We start from the raw sequence: 12,570 nt of genomic DNA, 5'->3' as shown, positions 1-12,570 counted from the left end.
GTGACTCAGGTACAACTAGGTCACCTCTGGCATCTTTCTGAGTCTGGATCTAGGGTAACACAAGCTCTGGAGACTTAGTTCCTACATCACTGATGACCACGGCTTGGGTGAATCTTTTGATTACTACCAACATTCTCGTGGGATGTATCTTAAAGAATAATTCATGGTCAGTCATAACTCCTTTCGTTTCTACTCACTGTGAAACTTGCTGGATATGGAACCAAGAGACTTATTTGAAGTTTGTTTTAGCAAGTACGTATTTTATATACATTGCATGTTTTGGGGGATCCCTTTGCCTTGAGAATTCATTGCACAGTAAGCATACTGCTTTTAACTGAACTTAGTTGGTGAGGCATTAAAGAAGACTGGTAATGATTTAAGGGTTTGACTAATTTTAAAAAACAGTTAACTCCTTCCCTCACTGAATGCCATTCCTGAATGCAGTCCCTGGCTCTCCTTCCTAAAATGATGGACTTTTATCACTTCAAGGATTTTGAATAATTTTATTGCAATCATTTTATTGGACATACTCAGTTCTCACCTGAATAAAGACTACTGCAAAATTATTTTCTCTCAATTCCCTGCTCCAGATGTTTTTGCAAAAGCTCACAAAGTCTTTTAGGATAAAATATCCAATATAACTAATCCCCCTCTGTAACTATTCTCTCTCTCTCTCTCTCACTCTCTCTTGCTCTTGTTCTTTGTTATCCTGAGTGCAGATAACTATTTAAGCTTTTTATGGTTTCCAAAATAAAACCTTATCCTCTTCACCAAATAAATGCTTCTTCCTTGCACATATCCATTTCAGGAGTGGGGTGCCATAAATCTAGAATTAAACAAATAAAGCCATCTTTCCACCTGATGACTCAAAGACTGAGAAAAGTAAGGTTCTGAGTCAGAGGAAGGATTTTAGCATTTTGTGGACAGATTTTTCTGTTTTGTTATTCAGCCTTGTGTAGGATTTAATGATCTGAATCAACTCTTTGTAAAACCCACGGGCCCATCTACGCAAAGCAAAAATAAATAGACTTGTTAGGAAAGATCACAGCAATAGAAGGAATAGGATCACACGTGTGTCTGCCCCAGTACCACTACACTCACACCAAGAAAGATCTCCTGATGTTAAGCTGAGAAAAGATACGATTACCCAGGATGACCCCTAAAAATCAACCCCAAATGGCCAGTACTATCACCCTAACTATAACGCATCACTGATTCTCTTGCCAATGTGCTTAGATATTGAGTAAGTATCTCACTTACCAGTAGCAAACAACACAACTTAATCCTTTGATACCTCACAATGTGATGGTAGGGTTAACGTCTTTTCAGTCTTTTGATGATCCTTTTCCACACAAAGTTTTTTTAAAAGAAAATGCTCACTATCATTTGCAAATTTCTCATTATCCTATATGATGAGCAAATCATTTTGCAAACACTCTGAGCTAAGCCTTATATAGAACACTGTAGATATCTCAATTGATAAAACAGATAAAATGCCCTGCCTTTATGGAGTCTATGTTACAAATCAGCAAATTAACTTCAGGATTAGGAAGTAGCAAGGGTTAAGGAAAAAAGAAGAAAATTACCACAATGAAAGGGGTGAGGTGTGTGGGCAGAAGGCTGCATATTAAATAGGATAAGAGGGTGGGCCTTGCTGAGATGGTAAGACTTGAGCCAGGGCTTTGAGGAGGCCAGGTGATTAGCCAGGCTTTGTGGAAATGAGGTGATTATCTGGGGGTGATAGGACTTGATCATTAGTCCCCTCTTATGGAAACAATCCTCAGTAAAACAATGTTGGAAAGTGACACATTTAGTTCATGAGTGACTCACTCTCAGAAGGATTAATGCCACTAGGAAAGGGCTTGTAGGATATAGAATTCAAAGTGCCATCTAGTCATGGACCTGCCAGCTCTTTGACCTTGCATTATAAGCCTCAAGACCTGAGAGAAATAAACTTCTTTTCTTCATAAATTATCCAATCTCAGGTACTCTATTTTAGCAGCACAAATGAAGTAAGACAAGGATAGAATTTCTAGGCAGGGGGAAAGCAAGTCTTTAAAACAATGCCTGAAAGGTTTATGGATCAGCCAGTTTGGATTGGAGAAGACAGTGGTATGTAGAGTAAGCCTATAGGAAGAGTAAGGGAAGCCAGATCATTATAGTTTTGCAAACCTCTAAGGCCCTTATAAAAGTCTACAGCAAAGAAGAACCATATCGAATTCGTTAAATAAAAACGTTTATGCGTGATTATTGTACCTAGCCACGCATTTTTGCGACAAGCAGGATACACTCTTGTTAAAGCCACTATTGACAGAAGTAACTTAAAATATATCTGGGCTTCTTGCATGAAATGTCAACATATCTTACCAAGCTTTCTCTTTATGACATCTGTAATCACAGGGCAGGTAAAATCATCATCTTAACAGAAGGAAAACAAGCATGCTGCTTATTCATTTCTCAGTTGAGCTTTGAAATATACACACGTGCACATATATATTTAAATGTGCTTGTTGTTATACATGCAGAAAATGAAAATTGAAACATTGAAAAGAACTGCCTTAAGTGATGGACTAAGTGCAGGTAACTAGGTACAATTGTAAAGTCTCTTTCAAAGAAAGAAAAGTAAGCTTTCCTGCTTAGCACTAGAACAACATATTGGTTGCTAAGTGTGTGATATTATTTCTATGAGTTAATCTATCTATTCCCATAATAAGTCTATTGAAAAATGTTCTGTCATTTTTCCTCATTTTACAGATGAGGAAGCTGAGGTACTGAAAGAAATCACTCCCCAACCAAATTAATGACAGAAAGTGTGGATCCAGGGTTTTATCCATGTCAGCCTGATTTTAGAGCATGCATCCTTAGCTTGATGCTGTTATACATATTTTTAAAACTGGAGATTTGTTGGGGGAATTTTGAACCACTTGCGAAAAACAGTCATTAGATATTATCCAATGAGAGGAAACTGTGAGGTAGCTCAAGACAAGAGCGGTAAAAGGTGGGCTGGCCCTGTCTTCACTGTGATCAGAGAGGATGATCATAGGTAGAGAGGGTGAAAAGGAACCTACTGATTATCTGATCAAGGGAATGCTGCTAACTCAGCTAAGCCTCTCAGTCTGCACCTCTTTATATGGAGGAGGAATAACTGACACCTTTGCCCCAATGAAGCTGCCAGCATAGGGTGGGGGTAGGTAACTGGAATGGACAGCCATGGCCATTCCCAGAATAGAAGCCACCCCTCATCCTCACTCCTACATTCAGGCCTTCATATGTTCCCCATAGGCAAGTCAGTCCATCAGAGTCAGAACTCAAGGAACATCCAGAGGAAAGATGAGTAAGAATCTGAAATTATCAGCCAAGAATGAGGGTGTGGCTCAGTGCAGAGAGCATAGACACAAAGTTCACCCAGCACCACAGTAAAGAGACAGAGTGACAGACAAATAAATAGAACTGGCAAACATTTTAAAAAACACCATGAAAATTATCAAACTCAATGTGTGGGAAAAAAAATAATACACAAGACCACGGGGTGAATATAGCATATAGAAGATGTAAAGAGCTAAGCTGATGCTCACAAATACTTAAGAGACTATATCCATAAGACAAGAAATGGCTTTTAGGGAAATATGACGAAAGGACATGTTGGAAATGAGAGGATGGTTCTTGCAAGGAAAATCTCAATAGCTGGCAGAATGGACAAGTAGGGCAAGTAAATTAAAGAGCTCAAGGACCAAGCAAAGCTACTGATCCAGAGTGCTAAAGGTTAGAGAAAAATTAAGAGAAATGAAAAATTAACCCAGAAGATGCATCACCTAAGAGGAGTTTAAGAATTAGCAGAAATAAATTATTTGAAGGATATTACAGATCCTTTACTTTAGCAGGGATTTACCAGCAGCCCTCCGAGGTTTGTCCTGCCTCCAGTCGTCCATAGCCTCACTGGTTTTCTCACAGCAAGAATGTAGGGTTAGACATGTTGATAATGTAAGTTGTCGGGGTCTGTTTGGGATGGGGGAGGAAGGGTTTGTTTTGGTTGAGGGCACATCTTTTTTAAACACTAAACTTCTGAATTGAAAAAAAAAAAAAAAAAAGAATTACCAGAAAGAAACAATGAACAAAAGGAATTTTTAAAAATGATAGCCATAAGAACAGTAATGAGTTAGTATGGTAAAGGCTAAAATTCAATGAGCACTATTCTGCTCTGACCATGTGTGTTCTAAAAACCTTTTCATGTATGACCTTATTTACCTAACTCTCATGTGAGGTGTATTCACATATGCCACCTGATTCACACATGAGGAAAGGAACTGATAGAATTAAGCCTGAAAAAGAAAATACTCAAGGTAAAAAGAGAGGCAAACATTTTATATTAGAAAGATCAAACCGGCTTATAAAAAGATGAATGGTAAAAGTACTATATTTGGTCATGGTAAGCAAATATACAGCAAGTATTATACCTAATGCTGACTAATAAGTCAAATGCATTTGATATAAAGGAATATCACAGTCATGAAAAGTTGGATGTGAAAAATTCTGACTGCATATTATTGAAAAGAAAAAACTGTTTTCAGGAAATAAAGATATAGCATTTTACTTATATTAGTCAAAGGTGCCTATGCATACACAATGAGGAGTCAAAGTGCTAGAAACATATTGTTACCAAATAGATACACCCAGGTAGAGAACGGGAACAGAGATGGTGAGGACTCACACAAGTTGAGGCAAGATTTACTTGAAGTTCTTTTGCCATGAGACATACCTACTAACATATCCATCAAAATAAAATCTTAAAATATAATGTGTTGAAGTAAAGATTTGTGTGGGTATTTTTCTACTGTAGCCAATTTTTCCAATTCAAAGATTTTAGTATTTTGTATTAGAAAATTATGCTCTTAAGATGACTTGCTGATCTTAACAATGGTTACATATCCACATAGAAATTTATGAATTTATCTCCAATTAGCCTTTAAAAACTTGAAAAGATGTGAGTGGTAGGCACATGTTCATCTTTATTCCTCTGTTCAACTAACATTATTGAGTAGAGTGCAGGTGACTGAGTAGCTGTATGAGAAGAATAAATAAATAATGAAACATGGTATTTGCCCTCTCAGAATTCACTATCTAGCAGTGGATTCAGACACTCAAATGACTATCATACATTTGCTAAGTGCTATAATCAAAGTTGGTACAAATTGCTATGGGAACACAAAGGAATAAATTCTAGAAATACAGACCTTAAAGCCCTGACCTTAAAAAAAAAAAAGATTATGCTTACAAAGAAAAGTTCAGTTTTCTTTTTTAGGTGGAATCAACACAATCCATTAGTCAAGATGGGAAATATAAAGGCATATTCATTTTAGCTTTTGAGCAGTGGGGAGAAACAATGACTTAACTTTAAATATTGTTTTCATGTGCTAAAGGTCCTCTAAATAGAGCAGCAATTCTATAGAGTGATAATATATCTTCTGTTTACTTATTTTTATATCAAGGAGGCAAAGAAAAGCAAATGCCCTTGACAACTATACCCAAGAAGTAGTTTTTTCCATGTGAAACAGTGTGTTTTGTGAAGACATTCCATGGTCAATAATATACAGAATATGTTATATCCCCTGTATTCTACCTACAATGTCCCTATATTCCTACCTACAGTGAGCATTAAAAGCAAAGACTGAGAAACTCTGCAACAAATAAATCTGTTTTATCACAGGATGTCTCATGCTTATTTTTGTTTTCCTACACATTATCATAGAGTATTAGTAGCATTTGAAGACACCAAAATGTGCAACTTCACACACATGCTAAATAAGAGTCTCTTAAGCACGTACTGTTGAACACGGATGTTTATCAGGACCTAATCTATTCTTGGAGGCACACTAGTATTAAGTACCTCTTTCATCTTTACAGGATTTCTATAGGCCATTCAGTGAAACTCACAGGTGTTAGATATCTTTTAATTAAAAATATGTGCCATGAACACTTGAGGTCACCTCTGAAAAATTCTGTGAATGTTAACTCTATTGAAATTGTGTGTCAAAAGTTGGATCACATTTCATTGCTGGCTGAGTCAAAACTCTTCATTTCCATTGTATTTAATATAGTTCATCTTATGTGCATGTAAGATAATATAACTAGCATCTTTCCATTTCCACAGAGGAAGTTGATCATTTAAATTAGATCGATAAAGGTGTTTAATTTTTTCAACTGAACAGGGCTACCTGAGTGCCACAGGAGTAATAAGTAACAGCCACTGTAGGTGGTCATACCAAGGGAATATTAATCTACAAAAACAAATAAATAAACCACTACTGTGATATAGTGAAGGGAAATGCTCTTTCTTCACTTCTAATATATCTTTCCATAGGATGGAAAATCAGATGGATCAATATTTTTGTCTTCTCTTATCCCCTGTTATGCTTTGGATCTGATGCCCCCCAAAAGCTCAAATGTTGAAGGCTTGGTCCCCAAGGCAGTAATGTTCAGAGGTGAGACCCTTGGGAAATGGTTGCACATTAGGACTCTGACATTGTCAGTGGATTAATCCATTCATGGATTCATAATTGAATCAACTGATGGGAGGTGGCAAATACTTAGGAAGTGGGTCCAAGTTGGAGGAAGCAGGTCTTTGTGGGTGTTCCCTTGAAAACTTTATCTCTTTCCTGGACCCCTCGTCTCTGCACTCTCTCCAGCTGCCATGAGGTGAGCAACTCTGCTGGAACACGTGCTCTTTCTGTGATGTTCTGCCTTACCACAGCTCAGACACCATGGAGCCAAGTGACAATGGACTGAAACCTCCAAAACTGTGATCCAAAATATATCTTTCTTCCTTTTAGATTATTTTTCTTAGAGATATTTTGTCACAGGGATGACAAACTGACTGACATGGCCCCATTTATCTCTTTTACATCAGGAGAGGACTCTGGTTGTTCAACTGGGGATGAAGAGGATTCCAGTCCATCCATCCGGGAGTGGGTGTACCCCTGGCTCTCCATGCGGCAACCTTCCCCATTTCACGCTGTGTTTTACTGGGGCAAATCTATCCAGTGTGCTGTTCAGTTGGCAAGTCCATGTCACCCAATCTTGCCTTGGTCACCCATAAAGGCAATGTATTCTCTTCCCAAAAATGCCTAAATATTTTCTCTTATTGCTGATTTATTTCTTAAGCAGTTCAGAACCTAGGCAGGGAAGAGAAGTATCATTTACTGAACTATATTGATGATCAACTTAGTTTTGGTAATGATGCAGGAATGTTTCTCTGTGATAGATTTCAGAATTTTCTCTCAGAAAATTCAAATGGTTGGGTAGATACAGAAAGCAACATTTGCTGTGTATAAAGAAATAACCTTAACATGTTGCACACACTTATTTCATCCCTATAACCCCCAGGTAGGGTGAACAGTACAAATATGGCCACATCAAGAGAACTTGAGGCCCAGAGAGTTTCCACAACCTGCACCAAGTTACAGAGCTTCTGCATTCCTCACTCTCCTGCTCAGCCCTTTACAACTCATTACTTGGAATTTCTATGGAAACTCAATGAAGCACCATCTCTCTCTTCAATGTTTAACTCAATATCATTCACTTTGAAACTCTGGGAGACTGAATGTAGTAGTTTGGAATAATTTAAAGAGAGTTCAATAACTCTCTTGGTTTGTATCCAGCTTTTAGCTTTGTCCACCTTAAAAAATACTATATGGACTTTAATAATAATAACTCTTACCTTATGAAGTAAAATGAGAAGTTGCATATGGAGTGTTTAACACAGAACCTGGCACATACAAAAATATTTCATTTGTCTGGTTCTCTAAGCATGATTGTACAGTTACACATAGTTGACCAGATGTTTCCTAGTCCCTAGAGTACCTGGCATTATTGCTCTTCAGTAAAAGCAAAGGCCTGGTGGAAATATTTACATTTCATGCAATCTTACATAAATTCCTTGGCTACAGCACCAAAAATATAGCCTAAAATTTTATACCTTCATATTCAGCCAAGAGTACATGGAATTGTAACTTATGGGTGGGAATATCTTAATTAAACCAAAATTATGCTTTTATTTTTGATAAATTCACTTACTCAAAAACGCCTATAATTTGTGTGCTCTGTTAGAAATGCTTTCTTTCCAGAGATCCACTAATCTGTCTTCTAGTTAAATTCTTTAGTCTTGCTTTATATCCCAGATTGAATACACTGAGTGGCAGACATTTATCCCACCAGACATCTTGTACCTTTTATTAAGAAGTATTCAAAAGAGTAATGTCTGGCACTCTTTCCCCAGGATCAAACATACACACTCAATATCAGTGCAATTGAATTGATTATATAACATCACATCATGCCAGAGGAATGAGGGAAAACCATGAAGGGTAGGATGCTTACTTTATGCTAAGCATTTTATAGAAACCCTTATAATTCATCCTTAACAGTGTCATGTGATGGTTAATAACAGTGCAAACCCCCACAAGAAACTGAAACTTTGCATGATTGATACAATACCAAGATTTTATCAATTGCTTATTTGCAGTAAATCCTATACTCAGATCTGAATATATCTTATTAAAATTACATAATTTTATCACTAAGGAACAGACATAGCAAAACACTATAGTACATTCTGCTTTGATAAATAGAGAGATAGGTACACATAAATTTATATGGATATAGATATAGCTACCTATAGATAATAAAGGGATTTTCCCCAAAAGATAATATATAAGTAGTACACTTTAATAGCAATGTCAATCTCAGCACTCATTAGATCTTTCTTTTGAAATTAGATCTTTATGGATATACCTACTAGTTGGGTTCATTCCAATAAACTCAGACATACATGGACCACTTGCTAGATCTTTCAAAGAACCAGCATAGAAGGTTTATAACTTGCTTGGGTTGAAAACAAAACCCTTACCCAGCTCTGTATTCCAACACTGAAGATTCATTTGCTTATTCCTCTGCACATGCAGGAGCTACTCATAGTGCTCTCCTTTTGGACAGTCATGATGAGAAGGTACATGATCATCTCATTCCTTTGGAGAAAGAACAGAAGCTGCCTCCAGCACCATGGATCAGCACATTCCATGATCCACATTATACCAGGAAATGGAAAATATTTACTCTATCACTCACACTACTCCTCCCAGAGATGTGCTAACTCCAAGCCATCCATCCATTCTGGGTAAAAAAAGGAATCCAACTGTGAGGAAACACTCATCAACTCCACAACTGTAAACACTTTTTGAACACTTACCTCTAATTAATGAGAATAATAAAACTAATGGGATGATATAGATACTTTAGCCAAAATACAGAGTAGCGTCATCTAATTAAGCGAAACAGAAGCTTCCCAATACCTACCCATCTTTCATCTCAATGACCAGCAATAAAAAAGAGAGAATCATGAGCCACATATTCCCCAGTTGTGATGCTCTTCTGCAATGAATTTGCATAATGAATAGCAAAATTGAAATAAACACTAATTATGCACTGAATGGGATGTGAAGAGGTGATCCAAGTAATTTGACTGGCTAATCAACAGGAGATTATTCCTCAGCTCTGTCTGCATATACCAAACATTTACTACCTGTTATAAATGCAAATCAAGTGGTCCAATCCTTAGGACAGTGGCCCCAATAGCTACAGCCATCAGGCCACCAGGTTTGGTGATTGCTTAATAGTCTATGGATAACACATTTACATTTAACTGTAGCTAGCATTCATTGAGGGACTATATTGCCAGGTACTGCTCTCAGGCCTCTACATATGCTAGCCACATTTAATCTTTACAATCTTATCTTTTAAAAAATGATGAAGTAGCTGAAGCAAAGAGAGTTTAATAACTTGGCTAACACTTAACATCTGATGAGCAGTGAAGTGGAGAATTGACCCAAGATGTCTGGTTCCAAAATCCAGGCTCTCTATCATTAAGCTAAATTACCTTTCTCAGCTTTTAAGTGCTCATACCTGAATATATGATGTAGACACTTAGTTGGTTACAAGAGGAAAACTGTCATCTAAGACAATCTCCTATCTCAATTGAAGGATGACTATTTAAGGTTGGAAACCTTCACTAAGCAAATAATTTATACAAGCTGAAGGCAGAAGAGGCATTACATTATACTCGATCTAAAAATACATGATTCCAAATTTCAAGTGCTTGGGAAATTGAGGAAATTTTCAATTATACATGTAGCTAATTGATTTCAGCATTGAAATCACTAAGAAAATTACAAAGATTTACTTTTGATTGACTACTGTTCAATGTGGTAGGTCATTGTAAAGCCATCGTTGAAAATGTCCTTCAGCAGTTTTCTGTCCAGAGGAATATCCCTTTGGGCCAAAGAGTCAATGACTATCATAGAAATCAAATCACTCCTCTCATTCCTACAAATTCCATAACTCAGTTAAAGCAGATCTGAGACAGTAGTAACTGTTCTATTTAATAACCCCCTATACCAGGCATTTTACATACATTATTATCATTCTTCAGAAGATTGCTATTTAATGGGATTATTATCTTCATTTTACAAACAAAAGAAAATGAACTCAAGATATTAACTTGCTCAACATTACACAGGATACAAAAAAAGGTACAATTCAAAATGAGATTGCCTTTAAAGTTCTTAAACCTTCCTCAGAAATTTTCCAAACTCTATTTATAAATATTCTCATAAGAATCCCAAGATGAAGAGGATATAAAAATTTGGGGAACTGGGGATGGGCTCAGTGGTAGACTGCTTGTCTAATATACACAAGACCCTGGGTTTGATCTTCAGCACTGAAAAAAAAAATGAATAAACAAAAATTCTTACCTCATTCCCTATGCCATTTATCATTTATTCTTTTAGATCTTTTCAGCATGGAGGAGAGCCAATTTAAAGAAAAGTTTCAAATTAAAACAGTTTAGAAAACTGGTAGTGAGTCTGCTTTCCCTTTAAAGAACATAATTTCATGATTTAGAGCACTTTCACTGAACCTATTCATGGGTAATTGCATCCATAAGATACGGTGATACCACATAAGACTAGGATGTGATTCTACACACACTTGCTCTTTCAGGTCTTATCACATCTAACCCTATCTTGTTATTCTGCAACATATGTGGGATAGGAATGCATGCATACAAGTAAATATTAAGGCATTACAAGAGAATGGGAGGTAGACTCTCCTGTTAGCACATTTGACTGAATACTATTTTACTTTCCATGATTTGAAATTATCCATTATGCATTATGCTGAAAAAACATCCTTTGATGTGATTTTTTAAATTAGAAATCTGGTGTTCATGGAGAACCCAGATAGCAATTGAAAAAAGTATTAAGCATTATTATTTTTATGTGACAAAACGAGTAAATGCTACAGACTTTAATGACCTTCTTTCAATTCTATTGTAAAATGAATATAAGAAAGCCATGATTAGGTATCAAACAGGGAAAAAAAACTCTAAGATTTGAGTTTTATCTCTGTTGATCCATATGGTTCAAGATACTTTTCTCTTTCTTTAATAGGTGGTAATTGTGCCCCATGAAAAATAGGTACAATTAACATTTGAGATCAAGTAGTGTTATTTCTGAAGCAAATGTGAGGACAAACATATTTTCCCGGAAAATCTCGACCATTTTCATACCTTCAACTGTCATGCATATACTGACTCCTTAATTCAATGCAGGTCTTGCTCCTTGGCTTAATTTCCAAACTTGACCATATACCAGATATTTTTATTTGCATGACCTGCAAGTAGGTCAAACTCTATAATGTAAAAATTCCTAATGAAATTGCAAAATAATATTTTTATTAACATTTAAGCTTGTGGGTTTACTTAACTAAAATTAGCTGGTGACCCAGTCTGAAGGCTTCTGATCTTAATTTTCACAAGCAGGAACAAAGGGCATGTGAGTTCTGCATTCCTGTTCCCATTTATATCACTACAAAGGCCATTGAGTGAGCATCAGGCCAGCTGCTTGGAAAAACAGTTATGGCATCTCAACTCATTACATCCAGTTCTGACTGATACCCTCTTGATATACAATAAGCTGGCTCCCTTAAACTCATACAGACCTGTCACACAGAAGGTAAAAGGCAGAGGAAGGGCCAGTAAACAACTGAGATAAGACATGAGGAACGCAATTATTCTGAGATGACTCAAATTAACCTGGTGTTAACAAATGGAGAGGGGATGAGGTTCATAGCCTTACTTGCTTTGGGGAACTATAATTTTGAAAAATATTAAATGTGCCAAGCTAAAAAAAAATAGCAATTTTACATTCTTAATCAGAAATATCTGAATGCCATAAAATCAATTTTCATGATATGAAATAAAATCTCTGTCACATCTCAAATTATACAGCTCTAAAAAGACCATAAAATGTTGTCCTGTAATTTGATTTCCTGACCTTTATATACAACAAGGCTATATGCTTATGAGGGAGTTGCTGATTCTCCCTGAGTGACCACAACCATAAAGTCATTCCAAGAAGGTTCTTGCTCATTTCCTTCCTCCAAAGGTCACTTCTCCAGAGAGTCCTTCCAGGACAAGGCTCAATGCCAAGCATATCCATCCCTGGGTTCCTGAACCAACAT

General features: G+C 36.6%; 1 protein-coding gene across 5 annotated transcripts in view; it reads right to left on the bottom strand.

The window, feature by feature from the left end:
* Positions 1-12,570, bottom strand: part of LRRC4C (leucine rich repeat containing 4C) — a 1,247,103-nt gene that overhangs the window by 944,863 nt on the left and 289,670 nt on the right. The gene's annotated exons all lie outside the window — the stretch shown is intronic.

Source organism: Sciurus vulgaris (genome assembly GCF_902686455.1).
Source record: "Sciurus vulgaris genome assembly, chromosome: 11".
NCBI classification, from domain to species: domain Eukaryota; kingdom Metazoa; phylum Chordata; class Mammalia; order Rodentia; family Sciuridae; genus Sciurus; species Sciurus vulgaris.
This window is presented reverse-complemented; position numbering and strand designations above follow the sequence as displayed.